This window comes from Panthera onca, chromosome F1, assembly GCF_046562875.1.
Source record: "Panthera onca isolate mPanOnc1 chromosome F1, mPanOnc1 haplotype 2, whole genome shotgun sequence".
NCBI lineage: Eukaryota > Metazoa > Chordata > Mammalia > Carnivora > Felidae > Panthera > Panthera onca.
In genome coordinates this window covers 1,132,861-1,156,761 of record NC_138355.1, presented here as the reverse complement: position 1 = coordinate 1,156,761, position 23,901 = coordinate 1,132,861, and the positions used below count along the sequence as shown (strand labels likewise).

At 37.5% G+C, this 23,901-nt stretch overlaps 1 long non-coding RNA gene and 1 pseudogene across 1 annotated transcript in view; both read right to left on the bottom strand.

The window, feature by feature from the left end:
* Window positions 1–23,901, bottom strand: part of LOC144614857 (uncharacterized) — a 715,444-nt gene that overhangs the window by 504,003 nt on the left and 187,540 nt on the right. The gene's annotated exons all lie outside the window — the stretch shown is intronic.
* LOC145713349 (vomeronasal type-1 receptor 90-like) overlaps window positions 11,826–23,901 on the bottom strand; it is a 37,901-nt pseudogene continuing 25,825 nt past the window's right edge.

The following is a 23,901-nucleotide window of genomic DNA, read 5'->3' as shown; positions in this document are numbered from 1 at the left end:
GACAAAGATATCATTCTTTTTAAGGCATTTAATTTTCAGAAATACTGGGGAAAAGCATAGTGAGAAAAAGTGAAAAGCATTCAAATTTAAATGGAACATCAGGAAAACACAAATATTATATATATAATATACAATATACATATATATGTATATATATACAATATATATATGTATTATTATATGTATATACATGTATATTATATGTATATACATATACATATGTATATGTATATACATGTATATATACAATATGTATATACAATGTATTATATGCATATACATATACATATGTATATGTATATACATGTATATACAATGTATTATACATTATATGTATATACATATACATATATATTACATATATACATATGTATATATGGAAACATATATACATATATATGTATATATACATACAATATATATATATTATATATAAGTTTATACTCTAATAACATTACTTAAATTCACCTTTAATCTGGAAACATAAACTGATGGTACTTATAGTTCAATAAAAGACTGAAACTATGAGAAGAGAATTCTAATACTTTAACACACACACACACACACACACACACACACACAATCCTGCCTCATCTCACCTCCCATCTGAGTCTTGAACACTCATTGTTAGTGAAGCTTAGAAACAATCACCTACACGAATGAGACTTTAGAGTCAGATTGTGGGAAATGGGACTACAAAAAGAGGTTATAGGTAATGGTTGTCCTCAGCTCATCTCCCTAGTGCCTACATGTGTCACGTCACCTGTCGAAACAGGACATGCCTAACTTTGGGGTTTTTAGGAAGTACGGACACAACAGGGAAAACTGAAATTGTCTAATTCCTGGGGAATGGTGAGAAACAACTGGGTTTCAAACTTTTCTACAACATAAGTTCATTTCTCTAGGTAACCTTTCTAGGAGTTTTGTGGTCTCAATATTTGTCAAAAAACCCAAAGTCTTCGCATAACATGAACTTCAAATGAGCAGATCACCATGTCATATTGCCCAGTGTATCTCTGATGATTCAAGAGTGTTCAGAAGACTTCACACGTGTTCTAAATTAGTCTCAGGAGCATAGCTAAGTTATAACATTTGGGAGTGAATAGTGTCTCCTCCACTTCACTTGGGTGCAGTAATGATTTTTTTAATGTTTATTTGAGAGATATAGAGAGTGTTGAGGCAGTGGATGAGAGGAAGATAGAGAATCCTAAGCAGTCTCTGCATTGTCAGCAGAGAGAACCTGGTGCAAGGCTCAATCTCACAAACAACGAGATCATGACCAAAGCTGAAATCAAGAGACTCTTAACAAATTGTGCCATCCCACCTCCCTTGAAGTTCTCATTTGTAGAGGGAACTCAGTAGTATTACAGGGCATCTTCATGGTGTGAAAATTGTAACCTGACTTCTAAGAATCTAATCCTCCACCAGCTTGGCCAGATGCACTTAGTAAACATAAAAAGTGAATCTACATTCAAGCATCACTTAAGGTTAAGATATACACTCTTGCCACAATGTCTCATTTGACTTAGAATTGTAGTCTCCTGCGGTGGTGTATTCTGTCACTCCCAATCCTTTTCCTCAGTTGCTTCTTTTTATAAGTTTCTTTATTTCACACACGCTGCACCAAGGAAACAATTCTAGAGACTTACAGAATGTTTGCTTTAATAATACCCATCCACAGCAACTTTTTATTGTTAAGTTTAACCTTAATCCTTACAATGATTGTTGTTTTGTGGTCCATTTTCTTTATCAAGCAACTAATCCGGTATTTGAGTAATGACTTCTTCTTTTATAAACCAATAACAATTATGCATCAGTATGATTCCAACTATAAGACTTTCTGGAAAAAGTGAAAGCGCAGAGAAAATAATAACATGAATAGTTGCAAAAATAGAGAGGGAGGAGTATTTATAAAAGAGAGGACTTTTTGGACATTGAGAATACTCTGTGTCATTCTATAATGGTACGTACAACTCAACATACCATGTTTTCAAAGACAAAAGAAATGTGCAACACCACAAATGAACAATAATGCAAGCTATGGATTTTGGTTGATTGTAATGTGTCAGTGTAGGTTTATCTATTGTAAATAATGTTCTACTCTGGTAGAGTATGTTGATTCTGGAGGAAGCCATGCATGTGTGGAAGCATAAAGTATATTGAAATTCTCTATACCTTATTCTCATTTTTCTTTGAATAAAAATCACTGTTGGCACATAGTCTTTAAAAATGTAAGATTTATTTCACCATGACAATGAAGAGTGGTCTCCATCTACAACCCTTGCTACCTAAGCAGGTACCAGGCAATAAATAACAGACTCAGCATTTCCTGTTTTCCAAATTAAAAAAAAATCAACCTTCTAAAACACTAAAATAAAATAATATAATTTAAATCAAGAGGTTGTTCTTTTTTTTTAATTTTTTAACGTTTATTTATTTTTGACACAGAGAGAGACAGAGCATGAACGGGGGAGGGTCAGAGAGAGGGAGACACAGAATCTGAAACAGGCTCCAGGCTCTGAGCTGTCAGCACAGAGCCCGACGCGGGGCTCAAACTCACGTACCATGAGATCATGACCTGAGCGGAGGTCGGCCGCCCAACCGACTGAGCCACCCAGGCGCCCCAAGAGGTTGTTCTTTGAAAAAAACAATCATAAATGAAAAACTACAGCCAGTCTCAAAACATTTATTTGAGAAGACTCAAATAAATAAAATCAGAAATAAAGAAACTAAACTGACAGAAGAAACACAGAAATGAGAAGAATTATAAAATAATATAGAAAGACATTACATGGTAACAACTCAACAAACCAGAAGGAACAGATAAATTCCTGGAGATAGACAGTTTGAACATGCTATTATAATGAAATTGAATCAGTAACCAAAACACACGCACACAAATTAAATCAAATCCACAATCTAATGGCTTCACAGGTGAATTCTATCAAATATTTAAAGACGCATTAACAACTATTTCCAAAGTAACCAAAACAAAATAGAAGATAAATAAAAACTTTCAAATCGATTATAAAGGCCACTACTACGCAGATATCAAAAACCAGACAAAGAAACTAAAATATAAAATAACAAAACCTACAGGCCAATGACTCTGATGAATATAGATGCAGAAATTCCTCAACAAATTTTACCAAACAATATTCAATATTAAATTTTAGAAATCATTACCCATCCTCCACTGGGATTTTTTGTAGTGATCCATGGGTGGTTGAAAATTCACAATTAAAACTACTTGATAAATGCCATCAAAACAATGCAGGGTAAAACCCATAGGATCCTCCCTGTAGGTGCAGAGAAAGCATTTGACAAACTACAACATTCATTCATTATAATAAGGCGCAGAAAGCGGTTTTTGAAAGAACATATCTCAATATTAAAGGTTCAAATATGGGGAAAACATGCTAAAATCGTATTCAATAGTGAAAAAATGAAAACCTTTCCTGTAAGATCAGGAGGGAAACACAAATACCTACTTTCACCACCTTTGTTCAAGATAGTACTGAACGTGGTAAACACAGCAATAACATAAGACAAAGATAGACAAATATTTCAAATAGGTAAAGGAGAATGAAAACTTACAATTGTCAAAGGACGTGACATTTTATTTATTTTTTTTTATTTTTGTCAATATATGAAGTTTATTGTCAAATTGGTTTCCAAACAACACCCAGTGCTCATCCCAAAAGGTGCCCTCCTCAATACCCATCGCCCACCCTCCCCTCCCTCCCACCCCCCATCAAACCTCAGTTTCTTCTCAGTTTTTAAGAGTCTCTTATGCTTTGGATCTCTCCCACTCTAACCTCTTTCTTTTTTTCCTTCCCCTCTCCCATGGGTTTCTGTTAAGTTTCTCAGGATCCACATAAGAGTGAAAACATATGGTATCTGTCTATCTCTGTATGGCTTATTTCACTTAGCATAACACTCTCCAGTTCCATCCATGTTGCTACAAAGGGCCGTATTTCATTCTGTCTCATTGCCACGTAGTACTCCATTGTGTATACAAACCACAATTTCTTTATCCATTCATCAGTTGATGGACATTTAGGTTCTTCCCATAATTTGGCTATTGTTGAGAGCGCTGCTATAAACATTGGGGTACAGGTGCCCCTATGCATCAGTACTCCTGTATCCCTTGGATAAATTCCTAGCAGTGCTATTGCTGGGTCATAGGGTAGGTCTACTTTTCATTTTTTGAGGAACCTCTACACTGTTTTCCAGAGTGGCTGCACCAATTTGCATTCCCACTAACAGTGCAAGAGGGTTCCCGTTTCTCCACATCCTCGCCAGCATCTATAGTCTCCTGATTTGTTCATTTTGGCCACTCTGACTGGCGTGAGGTGATATCTGAGTGTGGTTTTGATTTGTATTTCCCTGATGAGGAACGACGTTGAGCATCTTTTCATGGGCCTGTTGGCCAGCTGGATATCTTCTTTAGAGAAGTGTCTATTCATGTTTTCTGCCCTTTTCTTCACTGGGTTATTTGTTTTTCGGGTGTGGAGTTTGGTGAGCTCTTTATAGATTTTGGATACAAGCCCTTTGTCCAATATGTCATTTTCAAACATCTTTTCCCATTCCGTTGGTTGTCTTTTAGTTTTGTTGGTTGTTTCCTTTGCTGTGCAGAAGCTTTTTATCTTCATAAGATCCCAGTACTTCATTTTTGCTTTTAATTCTCTTGCCTTTGGGGATGTGTCAAGTAAGAAATTGCTACGACTGGGGTCAGAGAGGTCTTTTCCTGCTTTCTCCTCTATGGTTTTGATGGTTTCCTGTCTCACATTCAGGTCCTTTATCCATTTTGAGCTTACTTTTGTGAATGGTGTGAGAAAGTGGTCTAGTTTCAACCTTCTGCATGTTGCTGTCCAGTTCTCCCAGCACCATTTGTTAAAGAGACTGTCTTTTGTCCATTGGATGTTCTGTCCTGCTTTGTCAAAGATTAGTTGGCCATATGTTTGTGGGTCTAGTTCTGGGGTATCTATTCTATTCCATTGGTCTATGTGTCTGTTTTTGGGACAATACCATGCTGTCTTCATGATTACAGCTTTGTAGTAGAGGCTAAAGTCTGGGATTGAGATGCCTCCCGCTTTGGTCTTCTTCTTCAAAATTACTTTGGCTATTCGGGGCCTTTTGTGGTTCCATATGAATTTTAAGATTGCTTGTTCTAGTTTCGAGAAGAATGCTGGTGCAATTTTGATTGGGATTGCACTGAATGTGTAGATAGCTTCGGGTAGTATTGACATTTTGACAATATTTATTCTTCCAATCCATGAGCACGGAATGTTTTTCCTTTTCTTTATATTTTCTTCAATATCCTTCATAAGCTTTCTATAGTTTCAGCATACAGATCTTTTACATCTTTGGTTAGATTTATCCTTAGGTATTTTATGCTTCTTGGTGCAATTGTGAATGGGATCAGTTTCTTCATTTGTCTTTCTGTTGCTTCATTGTTAGTGTATAAGAATGCAAGTGATTTCTGTACATTGATTTTGTATCCTGCAACTTTGCTGAATTCATGTATCAGTTCTAGCAGACTTCTGGTGGAGTCTATCGGATTTTCCATGTATAATATCATGTCATCTGCAAAAAGTGAAAGCTTAACTTCATCTTTGCCAATTTTGATGCCTTTGATTTCCTTTTGTTGTCTGATTGCTGATGCTAGAACTTCCAACACTATGTTAAACAACAGCAGTGAGAGGGGACATCCCTGTAGTGTTCCTGATCTCAGGGAAAAAGCTCTCAGTTTTTCCCCATTGAGGATGATGTTAGCTGTGGGCTTTTCATAAATGGCTTTTATGATCTTTAAGTATGTTCCTTCTATCCCGACTTTCTCAAGGGTTTTTATTAAGAAACGTTGCTGAATTTTGTCAAATTCTTTTTCTGCATCGATTCACAGGATCATATGGTTCTTATCTTTTCTTTTGTTAATGTTATGTATCACATTGTTTGATTTGCGAATGTTGAACCAGCCCTGCATCCCAGGAATGAATCCCACTTGATCATGGTGAATAATTCTTTTTGTATACTGTTGAATTCAATTTGCTAGTATCTTATTGACAATTTTTGCATCTATATTCATCAGGGATATTGGCCTATAGTTCTCTTTTTTTTTTTACTGGGTCTCTGTCTGGTTTAGGAACCAAAGTAACACTGGCTTCATAGAATGAGTCTGGAAGTTTTCCTTCCCTTTCTATTTTTTGGAATAGCTTGAGAAGGATAGGTATTATCTCTGCTTTAAACGTCTGGTAGAACTCCTCTAGGAAGCCAACTGGTCCTGGACTCTTATTTGTTGGGATATTTTTGATGACTGTTTAAATTTCTTCTCTGGTTATGGGTCTGTTCAAGTTTTCTATTTCTGCCTGATTGAGTTTTGGAAGAGTGTGGGTGTTTAGGAATTAGGACATGACATTTTATATGCAAACCTTATTGAATCCACCTAAACATATTAGAACTGAAAATTAATTCAGTAAAGTTGTAAAATTCACAACTAATATACAGGTTCTGTTGCATTTCATGCATTCATTATGATGTAGCAGAAAGAAAAAAATGTCATTTACAATTGCATGAGAAAGAAATTATAAATGAAGGTTTCTCTCATCTGAGACATCCAAATCCAAGAGACACAAAGAAGTGCCATCAAAATCACAAAAGCAGGCAAACATCAAGGTATATTTTAGTACAATTTGCAAAATATAGACATAATGAAAACTGTAAAAGCAACAAGAGAAAAGAAGTCTGCATCTTACAAGGGAAGATGAATGAGGTTAGCACAAGACCTCGCCATAGAAACTGGGCTGACCAGAAGTAGTGGCATAATACATTCAACATGCTGAATGGGAAAAAAATATGCAGCCAAGTATATTTTATCCACTACGGCTGTTGATCATAGTATCAGGAGAGATAATGACTTACCCAGACAAAAAAAAAAAAAAACAACACATGAAAGTGTTGATGACCTTTAAACCAAGCCTGTAGGAAATATTAAAGGGGGACTCAAGAAGAAAGACCCAATGAAATGAAGACTAGAATGAAACAGAGAAAGTCTCCAGAAGCAATGACAAAATAATAAAATGGCACTAAATTCATATCTATCAATGATCAATCTGAATGTAAAATGATTACATGCTCCAAACAAAAGTCACAGAGTGCACCCCTTTGGGGGCGTAGGAGGACGCTGGGCTCACCGCGCGTCCTGCTGATCACTTAGATTCCACCTACACCTGCCTAAAGAACCCAGAAAACCGCCAGAGGATTAGCAGAACGGAGTCTCCTGAGCCAAGCGCAGACGAGAGGCCCACGGAAGAGGGTAGGAAGGGCGGCGAGGCGGTGCGCGCTCCACGGACTGGCGGGAGGGAGCCGAGGCAGAGGGGTGGCTCGCCGGCCAAGCAGAGCCCCCGAGTCTGGCTGGCAAAAGCGGAGGGGCCGGACGGACTGTGTTCCGACAGCAAGCGTGACTTAGCGTCTGGGAGGTCATAAGTTAACAGCTCTGCTCAGAAAGCGGGAAGGCTGGAGGACAAAGGGAGGGAGAGCTGCTGAGCCCCCGGACCACAGAGCTCAGCTTGGCAGGGAACAAAGGCGCTCGCCAGCGCCATCTCCCCCGCCCATCCCCCAGCCAAAATCCCAAAGAGAACCAGTTCCTGCCAGGGAACTTGCCTGCTCTGCGCAAACACCCAACTCTGTGCTTCTGCGGAGCCAAACCTCCGGCAGCGGATCTGACTCGGTCCCGCTGCCACAGGGCCCCTCCTGAAGTGGATTACCTAAGGAGAAGTGAGCTAAGCCTGCCCCTCCTGCCCCCGTGCACCTTGCCTACCCACCCCAGCTAATACGCCAGATCCCCAGCACCACAAGCCTGGCAGTGTGCAAGTAGCCCAGAGGGGCCACGCCACCCCACAGTGAATCCCGTCCCCAGGAGAGGGGAAGAGAAGGCACACACCAGTCTGACTGTGGCCCCAGCGGTGGGCTGGAGGCAGACATCAGGTCGGACTGCAGCCCCGCCCACCAACTCCAGTTATACACCACAGCACAGGGGAAGTGCCCTGCAGGTCCTCACCACTCCAGGGACTATCCAAAGTGACCAAAGGGAAGAATTCCCCTCAGAAGAATCTCCAGGAAATAACAACAGCTAATGAACTGATCAAAAAGGATTTAAATAATATAACAGAAAGTGAATTTAGGATAATAGTCATAAAATTAATCGCTGGGCTTGAAAACAGTATACAGGACAGCAGAGAATCTCTTGCCACAGAGATCAAGGGACTAAGGAACAGTCACGAGGAGCTGAAAAACGCTTTAAACGAAATGCAAAACAAAATGGAAACCACGACGGCTCGGATTGAAGAGGCAGAGGAGAGAATAGGTGAACTAGAAGATAAAGTTATGGAAAAAGAGGAAGCTGAGAGAAAGAGAGATAAAAAAATCCAGGAGTACAAGGGAAAAATTAGAGAACTAAGTGATACACTAAAAAGAAATAATATACGCATAATTGGTATCCCAGAGGAGGAAGAGAGAGGGAAAGGTGCTGAAGGGGTACTTGAAGAAATTATAGCTGAGAACTTCCCTGAACTGGGGAAGGAAAAAGGCATTGAAATCCAAGAGGCACAGAGAACTCCCTTCAGACGTAACTTGAATCGATCTTCTGCATGACATATCATAGTGAAACTGGCAAAATACAAGGATAAAGAGAAAATTCTGAAAGCAGCAATGGATAAACGTGCCCTCACATATAAAGGGAGACCTATAAGACTCGTGACTGATCTCTCCTCTGAAACTTGGCAGGCCAGAAAGGCTTGGCACGATATCTGAGGACACCTTTAGATTGAGAGTGAGGGGATGGAGAACTATTTATCATGCTACTGGAAGCCAAAAGAAAGCTGGAGTAGTCATACTTATATCAGACAAACTAGACTTTAAATTAAAGGCTGTAACAAGAGATGAAGAAGGGCATTATATAATAATTACAGGGTCTATCCATCAGGAAGAGCTAACAATTATAAATGTCTATGCGCCAAATACCGGAGCCCCCAGATATATAAAACAATTACTCATAAACATAAGCAACCTTATTGATAAGAATGTGGTCATTGCAGGGGACTTTAACACCCCACTTACAGAAATGGATAGATCATCTAGACACACAGTCAATAAAGAAACAAGGGCCCTGAATGATACATTGGATCAGATGGACTTGACAGATATATTTAGAACTCTGCATCCCAAAGCAACAGAATATACTTTCTTCTCGAGTGCACATGGAACGTTCTCCAAGATAGATCATATACTGGGTCACAAAACAGCCCTTCATAAGTTTACAAGAATTGAAATTATACCATGCATACTTTCAGACCACAATGCTATGAAGCTTGAAATCAACCACAGGAAAAAGTCTGGAAAACCTCCAAAAGCATGGAGGTTAAAGAACACCCTACTAACGAATGAGTGGGTCAACCAGGCAATTAGAGAAGAAATTAAAAAATATATGGAAACAAACGAAAATGAAAATACAACAATCCAAACGCTTTGGGACGCAGCGAAGGCAGTCCTGAGAGGAAAATACATTGCAATCGAGGCCTATCTCAAGAAACAAGAAAAATCCCAAATACAAAATCTAACAGCACACCTAAAGGAAATAGAAGCAGAACAGCAAAGGCAGCCTAAACCCAGCAGAAGAAGAAAAATAATAAAGATCAGAGCAGAAATAAACAATATAGAATCTAAAAAAACTGTAGAGCAGATCAACGAAACCAAGAGTTGGTTTTTTGAAAAAATAAACAAAATTGACAAACCTCTAGCCAGGCTTCTCAAAAAGAAAAGGGAGATGACCCAAATAGATAAAATCATGAATGAAAATGGAATTATTACAACCAATCCCTCAGAGATACAAACAATTATCAGGGAATACTATGAAAAATTATATGCCAGCAAATTGGACAACCTGGAAGAAATGGACAAATTCCTAAACACCCACACTCTTCCAAAACTCAATCAGGAGGAAATAGAAAGCTTGAATAGACCCATAACCAGCGAAGAAATTGAATCGGTTATCAAAAATCTCCCAACAAATAAGAGTCCAGGACCAGATGGCTTCCCAGGGGAGTTCTACCAGACGTTTAAAGCAGAGATAATACCTATCCTTCTCAAGCTATTCCAAGAAATATAAAGGGAAGGAAAACTTCCAGACTCATTCTATGAAGCCAGTATTACTTTGATTCCTAAACCAGACAGAGACCCAGTAAAAAAAGAGAACTACAGGCCAATATCTCTGATGAATATGGATGCAAAAATTCTCAATAAGATACTAGCAAATCGAATTCAACAGCATATAAAAAGAATTATTCACCATGATCAAGTGGGATTCATTCCTGGGATGCAGGGCTGGTTCAACATTCGCAAATCGATCAACGTGATACATCACATTAACAAAAAAAAAAGAGAAGAACCATATGATCCTGTCAATCGATGCAGAAAAGGCCTTTGACAAAATCCAGCACCCTTTCTTAATAAAAACCCTTGAGAAAGTCGGGATAGAAGGAACATACTTAAAGATCATAAAAGCCATTTATGAAAAGACCACAGCTAACATCATCCTCAACGGGGAAAAACTGAGAGCTTTTTCCCTGAGATCAGGAACACGACAGGGATGCCCACTCTCACCGCTGTTGTTTAATATAGTGCTGGAAGTTCTAGCATCAGCAAGCAGACAACAAAAGGAAATCAAAGGCATCAAAATTGGCAAAGATGAAGTCAAGCTTTCGCTTTTTGCAGATGACATGATATTATACATGGAAATTCCGATAGACTCCACCAAAAGTCTGCTAGAACTGATACATGAATTCAGCAAAGTTGCAGGATACAAAATCAATGTACAGAAATCAGTTGCATTCTTATACACTAACAATGAAGCAACAGAAAGACAAATAAAGAAACTGATCCCATTCACAATTGCACCAAGAAAAGTCACAGAGTGTCAGAATGGATAACAAAAACAACACTCATCAATATGTTGCCTACAATACACTGCTTTTATACCTAAAGACCCCTGTATATTGAAAGTAAGGGGCTGGAAAGCATTTATCACACAAATGGAAGTCAAGACAAAGCCAGAGTAGCAATATTTCTATCAAAGAAACAAGATTTTAAGCAAAAGACTGTAACAAGAGATGAAGAACATCACTATATCATAATAAAGAGGTCTGACAAGATCTAACAATTGTAAATACTTATGCCCCAACTTGATACAAACAAAATCCATAAAACACTTGCTAACGAACATAAAGGAACCCTTTGATAATAATAGAATATGAGTCTTTAACACCCCAATTACAACAATGGACAGATGATTTAAGGAGAAAGTCAACAACGTGACAATGGCTTTGAAAGAGACACAGGACCAGATGATTTAACAGATACATTCAGAACATTCCATCCTATAACGTCATAATACACATTCTTTTCAAGTGCTTATGGGACATTCTCCAGATTAGATCACATGCTTAGTCAGAAACTACCTCAATAAGTACAAAATATTGCGATTGTACCATGCATATTTTCCAACTACAGCAGTATATAACTTGAAGTCAACCACAAGTAAAACATTGGGAAGATCACAAATACATGAAGGCTAAACAACATCCTACTAAAGAATGGCTGAGCCAACCAGGAAATTAAAAAAAAAAAGAAGAAGAAATACATGGAAACAAATGATAATGAATACATGACAGTCCACATTTGGGATGGAGCAAATAATCATAACGGTGAAGTGTTTTGAAATATAGGCTTACCTGAAGAAGTAGGAAAAGGGTCAAATACACAACCATAATTTACACCTCATAGAGCTAGAAAAAGCACGACAAATTTATCTGAAAGCTAGCAGAAAAAATGGAAATAATAAAAATTATACTAAAATAAATGATATAGAAAAAAATAAAAATAATCAGTAGAACAGATCAATGAAACAGAAGGTGTTTCTTTGAATAAATTAGTAAAATTCATAAACCCTCATCCAGACTTCTAAAACTAAAAGAGAAATGAACCAAATAAGTAGAATTACGAATGAGCAAGAAGAGATTACCATGAACAACACAGAAATGCAACAAATTGTAAAAGGATATTATGAAAAATTAATGCCAACCAGTTGGGCAATCTGGAATTATTGGATAATTCCTAGAAACATACAAATTACTAAAGCTGAAACGGGAAGAAATAGAAAGCTTGAATACACTTATAACCAACAAAGAAACTGAATTCGTAATCAACCCCACGCCCCAAACAAACAAGTCCTCAGCCAGATGGTTTTCCAGGGGAATTCCACCAAACATTAAAAGAAGTGTTAATGCCCATTCTTCTCAAGCAGATCCCCCCAAAAAAATATAAATGAAGGAAATTTCCAAACTCATTCTACAAGGCAATCTTTACCTTTCAATGCAAGAATACAAAACCAGAAAATACTCCACTAGAAAAGATAATACAGGGCAATAACCCTAATGAAAATGGATGCAAGAATTCTCAACAAGACCCTGGCAAGTGACGTCCAACAGTACATTTAAAGAATCATTCAAGTGGTATTTATTCCTGGACTGAAATGGTGCTTCAATATTCACAAATTTCAATGTGATGTACAATATGAATTAAAAATGGATAAGAACTATATGGTCCTCTAAAACTACGTAGAAAAAATGTATACAAACCGCTGTGTCATTTCTTGAGAAAAGTCATCAGTAAAGTAGGAGTATGGGTAATATACCTCCACAGTAGAATGATCATGTATGAAAGACTCACAACTAACTTGATCGTCAATGGGAAGGAAAAAAACTGAGAGCTTTTCCTCCACAGTCATAAATAAGACAGTGATGTCCACTCTCACCATTGGAATTTAACATAGTAATGGAAGTCCTAGCCTCAGTAATCAGACAGAAAAAGGAAATAAAAGGCATCTAAATCGGCAAAAATTCAAACGTTCACTACTTGCAGATGACATGATACTGTGTGTATTAAAACTGGAAGATGGTAGGAAGGGCAAAGAGGAGATGTTTGCTACATTGACTGGCAGGAGGGAGCCTGGGCTTTGGAGGGACAGCCTGCTGGGCAAACAGAGCCCTTGAAGTCTAGCTTGCAAAAGAGAAGGAGCCAGATTGCATGAGTTCTGACAGCCAGTGGGACTGCACTTCTGGAATGTTAAAAGTCAACATCTCTGCTCTCAGAGAGCAAGGAGGGCCAGAGGATGCCAGGATGGAAAGTTGTTAAGGCCCAGAAGGACAGAACTCTGGGGGAACAAATGTGCTGGAAAGCTCCATTTCCCTCTCCTATCCCCCATCCGAAATTCCAAAGGGAAACAGTTCCCATCACTGAACTTGCTTGCACCACACAAACACCCAACACTAGACTTCTGTGGATCCATCCTTCTGACAGGACTGCCCTCTCCCAGAACTACACAGCCCCTTCCACAGGGCACCAGCTATGGGAAAGTTAGCTAAGCCTGCCCCTCCTGCCCCTGTGCAGCTTGCTTATCCGCCCAAGCTAATATGGCCTGGGCCAGATTCCATAGAAGCAGCACCACAAGCCTGGCAGTGTGCAAGCAGCCCAGACAGAGGCCACACGACTCCACAGTGAGTCCTTCCCTTGGGACAAGGGAAGATAAAGTACACAACAGCCTGACTGTGGCCCCAGCAGTGGGCTGGTGGCAGATATCAGGTCTGACTGTGGCCCCGCCCACCAACACAAGTTTCTCTGGACAATAACAGGAAAATTCCCTGTACTTTGGAGCTACCACAAGGACTACCCAAAATTACAAAACGGAAGAATTCTCCTCAAAAGAAATTCCAGGAAGTAGTGTCAGCTAACAAATTGATCAAAACCGATTTAAGCAATACAACAGAACAAGAGTTTAGAATAATAGTCATAAAATTAATCACTGGGCTTGAAAAAAGCATAGAGCACAACAGAGAATCTATAGCTACAGATATCAAAGGACTAAAAAATAGTCATGAGGAGTTACAAAATGCTATAAATGAGGTGCAAAACAAAATGGAGATGGCCATAACATGGATTGTAGAGGCAGAGGAGAGAATACATGAAATAGAACGTAGAATTATGGAAAAATGGAAGTTGAGAAAAAGAGAGATAAAAAAAAAATCCAGGATCAAGAGGGGAGAATTAGTGAAATAAGTGATGCAATCAAATGGAACAATATCCATATCAAAGAAATTCCAGAAGAAGAGAGAGAAAAAGGGGCTGAAGATGTACTTGAACAAATCATAGCTGAGATACTACCTGGCAATGAGAAAGAATGAAACAGGGCCTTTTATAACAACGTGGATGTAACTGGAAAGTGTTATGCTAAGTGAAATAAGTCATACAGAGAAAGACAGATACCATATGTTTTCACTCTTATGTGGATCCTGAGAAACTTAATGCAAGACCATGGGAGAGGGAAAGGGGAAAATGTTAGATGTTTTTACCGGGTAGCATTCCATTGTGTGTGTGTGTGTGTGTGTGTGTGTGTGTGTGTGTGTGTGTATTATATATATCACATCTTTATCCATTCATCAGTTGATGGACATTTGAGCTATTTCCATAATTTGGCTATAGTTTATAGAACTGCTATAGACATTGGGGTGCATGGTCCCATTCAAATCAGTATTTTGTATCCTTTGGGTAAGTACCTAGTGGTGCAATTGCTGCGTCATAGAGGTGTTCTATTATTAACTTTTTGACGTAGCTCCATATTATTTTCCAGAGTGACTGCCCCAGTTTACATTCCCACCAAAAGTGCAAAGGAGTTCCCCTTTCTCTGCATCCTCAACAACAGCTGTGGTTTCCTGAGTTGTTCATTTCCGCCACACAGCTAATATCATCCTCAATGGGGAAAAACTAAGAGCATTCTCCCTAAGATCTTAACATGGCAGGGATGTCCATTCTCACCATTGTTGTTCAATATTGTACTGGAAGTCTTAGCCTCCTAATCAGACAACAAAAAGAAATCAAAAAGAACCAAATCAGCATGGAAGAAGTCAAACTCTGTCTCTTCACAGATGACATGATACTCTATAGGGAAAACTCAAAAAAATCCACTGAAAATTGGCTAGAGCTGATACATAAATTCACTAAAGTCACAGGACATAAAATCAATGTATAGCAATTGGTTGAATTTCTATACATCAATAAAGAAGCACCAGAAATTGAAATCAAGGAATAAATCCCATTTACAATTGCACCAAAAAAACCCCATAAGATACCTGGGAATAAACCTAACTAAAGAGGTAAAAGTTCTGTATTATGAAAATTATAGAAAGCTTATAAAGAAAGTGAAGAAGACACAAAGAAATGGAAAAACATTCCATGCTCATGGATTGATGGAACTAATATTGGTAAAATATCTATGTTATCCTAAACAATCTACACATTCAATGCAGTCCCTGGAGTTTGCTTTTTGGGAGATTTTTTGTTTAATGATTCAATTTTATTACAAATTATTGGTCTGTTCAAATGTTCTATATTTTTTTCTGATTCATTTTGGAAGATTATATGTTTCTGATAATGTATAAGTTTATTCCGTAGTGTTCAATTTGTTTGCATATAATTTTAATAATATAATCTTATAATTATTTCCATTTCTGTGTTCTCGGTTCTTATTTCTCCCCATTCATTATGGTTTCACTTAGTTGTCTTCTCTTTTTATGAGAAGTCTAGCACAACTTCTGAGCTTTATCTATTTTCCAATTGCCTCACCATTTTTGAAAATCTTTTTAAAGAATCTGCTCTTGAATTCATTAATAGTTCTATTTTTTTCTTAGTTTATATTCCTAGATGGTGAAATTTTTTTTTTTATTTTGCAACCAGAAAGTTCTGGGACTGTCATTGATGACCTTGTTTATGATTAGGTGGCAAGTGGTGCAAATAGACTTTTGTTCACTTTGCTTATGTAGTAAATCTTATGTTTTGTAAACATTTCAAATTTTCAAATTATTTTTTTGCAGAAAATTTGAGATAAAGCTACAGATATACTCTGTTTCCACACATGCATAGCCTCCTCCATATACCCATCCTCTACTGCAGTAGTACAATTTGTTACAACTGCTTAACATACTTTGACACATCATAATCACCCAAATTCCAGAGTTTACATTATTGTGCCCTTCTGGTGTTGCACATTGTGTGGGTTTGGAGAAATGGATAGTTATTTCTAGGCACCATTTTGGAATCATACACAGTGTCCCTGTTGTCCTAAAAGTCCCCTGTATTCCAAATATTCAACACTGTTTCTTCTTGTAAAGGTGGGCAATCATTGATCTTTTCATTTCTCTGCAATTTTGATATTTACAGAATGTCTTAGAGTACAAGTCATGCATATACAGCCTCTTTGGTTGTTTATAGAATAAAGTCACCACTGAAGTAACCCATGGTGTATGATACAGAAACATAAATGCAGTTATGACAAGGATAAAGTTTAAAGTTAATTATAACAAAGTTGTTATAGTTGTTAAGGGCATACTATGAAAAAGTATATGCCAAAAACTGGGCAATGTGGAAGAAATAAACAAATTCCTAGACACTTACCAACTTGCAAACTGAAAGAGTAAAGATCGAAAATTTAAATAGACCCAAAACCAGCAAGGAAATTGAATCAGTTTCAAAAAATTCTCAACAAGTAAAAGTTCTGGGCCAGATAAATTCCCAGGGGAATACTGCCATATGTTTAAAGAAGAGTGAATCCTATCCTTCTCAAACTATTCCATAAAAATAGCCACAGAACAAAAACTTCAAATTCATTCTATAAAACCAATATGACCTTGATTCCAAAGGCAGGCAAAGACCCCACTAAAAAGGAGAATTACAGGCCAATACCCCTGATAAACATGTATGGAAAAATTCTCAACAAGATACTAGAAAATTGAATTCAAGTGTACATTAAAAGAATTATTCATCATGATCAGGGATTTATTCTTGTATTGAAGGGCTGGTTCAATATTTGCAGATCATTCAATGTGACAGAACCACATTAATAAAAGAAAGAATAAAAACGATATGATCTTGTCAATAGATGCACAAAAAGCATTTGGCAAAGTACAGCATCCATTCCTGATTAAAAAAAAAAAAAACTCAACAAAGTAGGGGTAGATGAAACATACCTCAACATTACAAAGACAATGAATGAAAGACCGTCAGCTAATTTCACCTTCATTGGGGAAAAGCCAAGAGCCTTTCTCCTATGGTCAGGAACAAGATAAGGATGCCCACACTCACCATTTCTAATTAATAAGTAGTAGAAGTCTTAACCTTAGCAATCAGACAACAAAAAGAAATAAGGGGCATACAAATTGGCAAGGAAAAATAAAAATTTCATTATGTGTAAATTACATGCTACTCTATATTCAAAACACAAAAGATATCCACCAAAAAATTTTTAGAACTAATCCACAAATTAAGGAAGTTGCAAGATATAAAATCAATGTGCAGAAATTTGTTGCAATTCTATACAACATAACAAAACAACAGAAAAATAAATCTAGGAATAAACCCCATTTACAATTGCACCAGAAAACATATGATTCTTAGGAATAAACCTAACTAAAGAGGTGTATACTCTGAACAATACTACCCAAATCAATCTGAAAATGACTACCCAAATCAACCTACACATTTCATGCTACCCTTAACAAAATACCACCAGCATTCTATGCAGAGTTAGATCACACAATCCTACTTTGTGTGGAACCACAAAAGACGCTGAATAGCGAAGAAATCCTAAAAAATAAAACTGGAGGCATTACAATTCTGGATTTCAAGCTATATTCCAAAGCTGAAGTCATGAAAACAGTATGGTACTGGAACAAAAACAGATTGATTACTGAAACTGAATACATGGACCCTCAACTATATAGTAAGCTCATCGTCAAGAAGGCAGGAAAGATTATCCAATGGAAGAAAAAAAACAGTCTTGGGTGCCTTGGTGAGTCAGTGGTTTATGAATCTAACACTGGCTCAGGTCATGATCTCACCTTTCGTGAGTTCCAGCCCCACATCAGGGTCTCAGAGCCCAGCTCAGAGCCCAGAGCCTGCTTCAGATTCTGTCTCTATGTCTCTGTGCCCCTCCCCCAACTTGTGCACTGTCTCTCTCTCTGAAAAATAAATAAAGATTAAAAAAATCTCCTCAGCAAATGTTTTTGAGAAAACTGTACAGCGAAATGCAGCAAAATGAAACTGGATCACTTTCTTACACCATGCACAAAAATAAATTCAAAATGGATGAAAGAACAAAATTTGAGACACGAAACCATCAAAATCCTAGAAGAGAACACATGCAACAATGTCTTTGACCTCAGCTACAGCAACTTCTTACTAGACATGTCACTGGAGGCAAGAAAAATAAAAGCAAAAATGAACTATTGGGACTTCATCAAGATAAAAAGCTTCTGCACAACAAAGGAAACAATCAGCAAAAGTAAAGGGAGGGGAGGGTGGGTGATGGGTATTGAGGAGGGCACCTTTTGGGATGAGCAGTGGGTGTTGTATGGAAACCAATTTGACAATAAATTTCATATATTGAAAAAAAAGTATTTGGTATACATCTTCATGCTTTTTAATAGTTGCATACTATCCTACTATATGAATGTACCATAGTCAGTTTTGTGCGTGGACATCTGGTATCTGGGTTGTTTCCAATCTTTTGTTTTTACAAATGTTGCTGAAATCAATGCAATTTCATGTGTGTGTGCTGATAGATTTTAAGGTAAAATTTTTAAAATGTAATTTCTAGGCCAGAGGGGACATTACATTTATCAATATTGCCAATTATCAATTGTTTTCCATAAGTATTAAACAAATTTACACTTCTGCTAAAAAAAAAAAGTAAACTGAATGGGACAAGATATTTGCAAATAACACATCTGATAAAGAGTTTGTATCCAAAATCTATAAAGAACTTAGCAGACACCCCCAGAAATTAAAAACAAAGAAACAAAAAAAATAAAAGCACAACAATCCATTGAATAAATGGGTAGAAGACATGGATAAACACTTTTCCAAAGAAGACATCCAGAGAGCTAATGCTCACATGAAAAGAAGCTCAACATCATTCATCATCAAGGAAATACAAATTGAAACCACGAGGTATCATGTCACACCTGAAAAAAAATGTCTTAAATTAACAACTCAGGAAAAAACAGATGTTGTCAAGGTGGGAAAGAAAGGGGAATATTTTTGCACTGTTGGTGGGAAGGGAAACTGATGCAGCACTCTGATAAACAGTATTCAGTTTCCTTAGAAAATTAAAAATAGAACTACCCTGGTGGCCCATCAATTGCACTACTAGGGATTTATTCAAATGATACCAAAAAGCTGTTATGATGGGGCATATGCTCACCAATGTTTATAGCAGTGCCATCAATAATATCCAAATTATTGGGGCGCCTGGGTGGCGCAGTCGGTTAAGCGTCCGACTTCAGCCAGGTCACGATCTCGCGGTCCGTGAGTTTGAGCCCCGCGTCAGGCTCTGGGCTGATGGCTCGGAGCCTGGAGCCTGTTTCCGATTCTGTGTCTCCCTCTCTCTCTGCCCCTCCCCCGTTCATGCTCTGTCTCTCTCTGTCCCAAAAATAAATAAAAAATGTTGAAAAAAAAATTTAAATAATATCCAAATTATTGAAAGAGTCCAAATCCATCAAATGGTGAATGGATAAAGAAAAGGTGATTTGTGTGTGTGTGTGTGTGTGTGTGTGTGTGTGTGAGAGAGAGAGAGAGAGAGAGAGAGAGAGAGAGAGAGAGCAGTGTGAAATATTGCTCAGTGATGAAAAGGAGTGAAATCTTGCCATTTGCAGCAATGTGGATGGAACTACAGGGTATTATGATATGCAAAATATGTCAGGCAGAGAATGACAAATACATGATTTCCCTCATATGTGGAATTTTAGAAACTCAACACATGAACATAGGGAAAGGGAAAAAATAAGAGAAAAACAGAGAGGGAGGCAAACCATAAAAGACAAACACAGAGAACAAACTGAGAGTTGCTGGAGGGGAGCTGTGTGAATGATGGGGCAGCAGGGTGATGGGCATTAAGGAGGACACTTGTTGGGATGAGCATTGGGTGTTGCATGTAAGTGGTTATTCACTGGGTTATGCATTTGAAACCAATATTATAGTGTATGTTAATGAACTTAAATTTAAATAATAAATTTTAAAAGTTTAAAAATGAATCTAAGTTGATGAAAGTTATAATAGCTAGAATCTTGAGAAGCAATATTGCAACCAAGCACATTAAAGACTGGAGTATTATGAGGAATTCACTTTTCACTACAGATGTAGGAAGATCAAAATGAGAGGAAAAAAGTTGGTTCACTAGAGTATATAAAAATAGAAAATAAAATTAAATAAATGATTAATAAATTTCTAAATTCAAATTTAGACAATAATGTTACAAATCAGAAATTCATTGTAACAAAAATGTACTAAAATTACATAAAATATTAACCAAACTGGATAACACAAAAGAAAAGGAAATATCTAAAGGATAAAAAAATACTAATTCAAAGGGATACATGCACCCTGATGTTTATAGCAGCATATCTAACAATAGCCAAACTATGGAAAGAGCCCAAGTGTCCATCAGCTGATGAATAGATAAAAAAGAAGTGACATATATGTATGCAATGGAATATTATTCAGCCATCAAAAACATTTTAATCTCAATAACATGGATGGAGCTAGAGAGGATAATGCTAAGTGAAATAAGTCAGTCAGAGAAAGACAAATACCATATGACTTCATTCATATGTGGAATTCAAGAAACAAAACAAACTAAGGGGGAAAAAAGAGAGAGAGAGGCAAACCAACAAACAGACTCATAAGTATAAAGAACACACTGATGGTTCCCGGGGGGAGATGGGTGGATGCTGTGTTAAAAGGGTGATGAGAATTAAAAAGTGCACTTGTCTTGATGAGCAGGGGGTGATGTATGGAAGTGTTGAATCACTATTTTGTGCCTCTGAAACTAATATTACACTGTATGTTAACTAACAGGAATTTAAATTAAAAAAAAATTTAAAAAAAGAAAAGCAAAAAAAAAAATGTAAAAGCACTGAGAAAAGGGGGGAGAGGTTTAAAAGCAATGAAAGATAAAATAGAGAAAAACTACAAAGGTGAGGGTAAAATCTCTGCAGCCTTAATAGAAGCCAGAACACAGAGAAGTAAGTATAAAGAGGGCAGAGAGAAATTGTTGCTAAGTAAAATTGGATACATAGCTAAGTCTCTTGAATAAGAGTAAATTTAAGTTTAAAAATACTGCATAACCAATAGGTAATACTAACATTGTACTAATTCACAATAATAATTTAGAGTGTAATTTTCTTGTACAAGAGACAATTTTCCTAAAGGGAGTTTGAGAATTAAAGTGAAAGAGACAGGAATTGTAAATGCATAGGAATATCTAATCTTCCTGAATGGTAAACTAAACAAACTGGAGGCTCCTTCACATCACAGGTTTCAAAATATTTAGATAAATTAAGATATTTTTTGTTTTATTTATTTTTATTTTTTAAGTTTATTTATTTATTTTAACTTTTTAGTGTTTATTTTTGAGAGAGAGAGAGCTCAATCAGGAGAGAAGGAGAGGGAGACGGAAGGAGACACAGAATCCAAAGCAAGCTCTGTGCTGTCAGCAGAGAGCCTGATGTGGGGCTTGAACTCATAGAACATGAGATCATGACCTGAGCGGAAATCAAGAATCAGACGCTAACACGCACTGATCCACCCAGAACTCCTGATACTATTTTTATAAATATTTATTCATTTGGGGGAGAGCGCAAACTGGGAAGGGGAAGACAGAGGGACAGAATATCCAAACACTGCACCTTGCTAGCAGTCTGACAGGCCGACAGAAGCTGAGGCCAATATGGGGCTGTAACTCACAAAGTGTGAGATCATTACATGAGCTGAAGCTGATGCTCAACTGACTGAGCCACCCAGGTACCCCCCAAAATATAATTTTAAATTACCTTTAAATTAAAACTACAGTTTAAATGTTACATAAAACAAATAATCTGACATTTGATTAAAGGAAAAGAACCAATTTTCAGGTTAATTACTTCATGAATAAATAATTGTAAATTGATTGTCATTTTCCTACACTTTTGAAACACATTTTTTTTCTTTTGTCAGAACAAATTAACACCAATGCACTGATAGTGGCATAGACATTGGACACAAGCTTCTGAAAATCCAGGATGACTCTATCTTATGTCCATAACAGAGTAGCGGACAAGGAGATGATGTCGTCCACCCAGTACATGGCCACAAAGAAACTCACAAACAATAGGACAGTCTGGGTGACCCTTGTCTCTGGGGAGACTCTTGAGGAGAGGCTGGTGCTGTGAAGGTGCTGGCACTGCCTCTGATGCCTGGACAAGAAAGTCACCATGTATGCACTTGAGAGCAGCCTGACTCCCATGAAGAAAAAATCCCTGGATAATGTCAAAATGAAAAACAGCACCTGATGATGGAGCTTATGTGGTAAAATGGACAGTATTTACTGACATGCAGTAGATTCCTCTGGGTCACATTAGAAGCAGAAGTATGGAAGATACAGTTATTATTGAGAGACAAACAGAAGCCACTGGATGATAAAAGAATGAAAGATGTACTTTGTGAATTTCTGTTAAAGAGTTTTTAATCCTTATTTATTTTTGAGAGAGACAGAGACAGAGCAAGAGCAGGGGAGGGGAAGAGAGAGAGGGAGACACAGAACCTGGAGCAGGCTCCAGGCTCTGAGCTGTCAGCACAGAACCCGATGTGGAGCTTGAACTCATGGACCATGAGATCATGACCTGAGATGAAGCCAGACACTTAACAGAGCCACCCAGGCATCCCTGTGCATTTCTGTTTAAATCTGACCAACCAGGAGGTGCTGGCGATGATGATGATGATGGCCTAGAGGATGCTCAGGAGGCAGGTGGTGCTCATAGACAGACCAAGTGTCTTTGCAGAATAAAGCCTTACACTTGAAAGTATTCCAAAAGTTTAATATTTCAATCAGATCTGTAGACATCATAAACAGTATAGTGAATTGTTTCGTTATGTGGACAAGGGCGAAGTGACCAATCATAAGGTCAGTGGGTTTAGGCCTGTGATGCAGGAGTACGAAGGTATGGAAGAGAAGGAGGACTGGGTTGGCTGATTCTAATGCCTATTTGTAAAAGTTGGCATAGTTTAATAGTAATGTAAATGGAAAATGTGTTTATCATAGGCACCAAGAAAAAACGTATTTTGTGTATCTGAAAAACAAGACCTCACAACATTAATGTCATTTACATTGTTGTCAAACTCATCACCATATCACAGTTTTTAATTTACTCAAATGTATTTCATCCAATTTGTCAGAAAAGCTATGTTGTCTTAGAAATACATTCTCAACATTATTTGTACATCCAATTTGAGTTTGTGAGCATTTTACATATGTACATACGTATCTGAAATCTGTATGTTATCTATCTATCAATCTATATCCATCACCTATTTATCACTAACTAGGGAGAGAGAGAGAAAGAGGGCAAAGACAGAGAGAGAGGGAGAGATAGATTTCACACAACATATTCAACTTCATGTCAAGATAATGTATCCATTTCTCACACTGCTATGGTACATGCATTTTTTTTAAATTTCTGTTCTGCGTTATCCTGTCTCATATTCAGCACCAAGAATACTAATAGTCATAAAAAGAATGCGCAAGTGTTTGTATAGTTGCGCTGTTGTATATGTTATGTTAATGGGAAAGAATTGTCAATCAAACATTTGGGAAAAATAATGTCCAGGTGAGGTTTCCATCAGGAATTGTGACCCTTTCTTCTTCCTCCTTCCACCCTTAGGGACCATCATATTTACATTGGGCTTATCCTCATAATTCAGAAC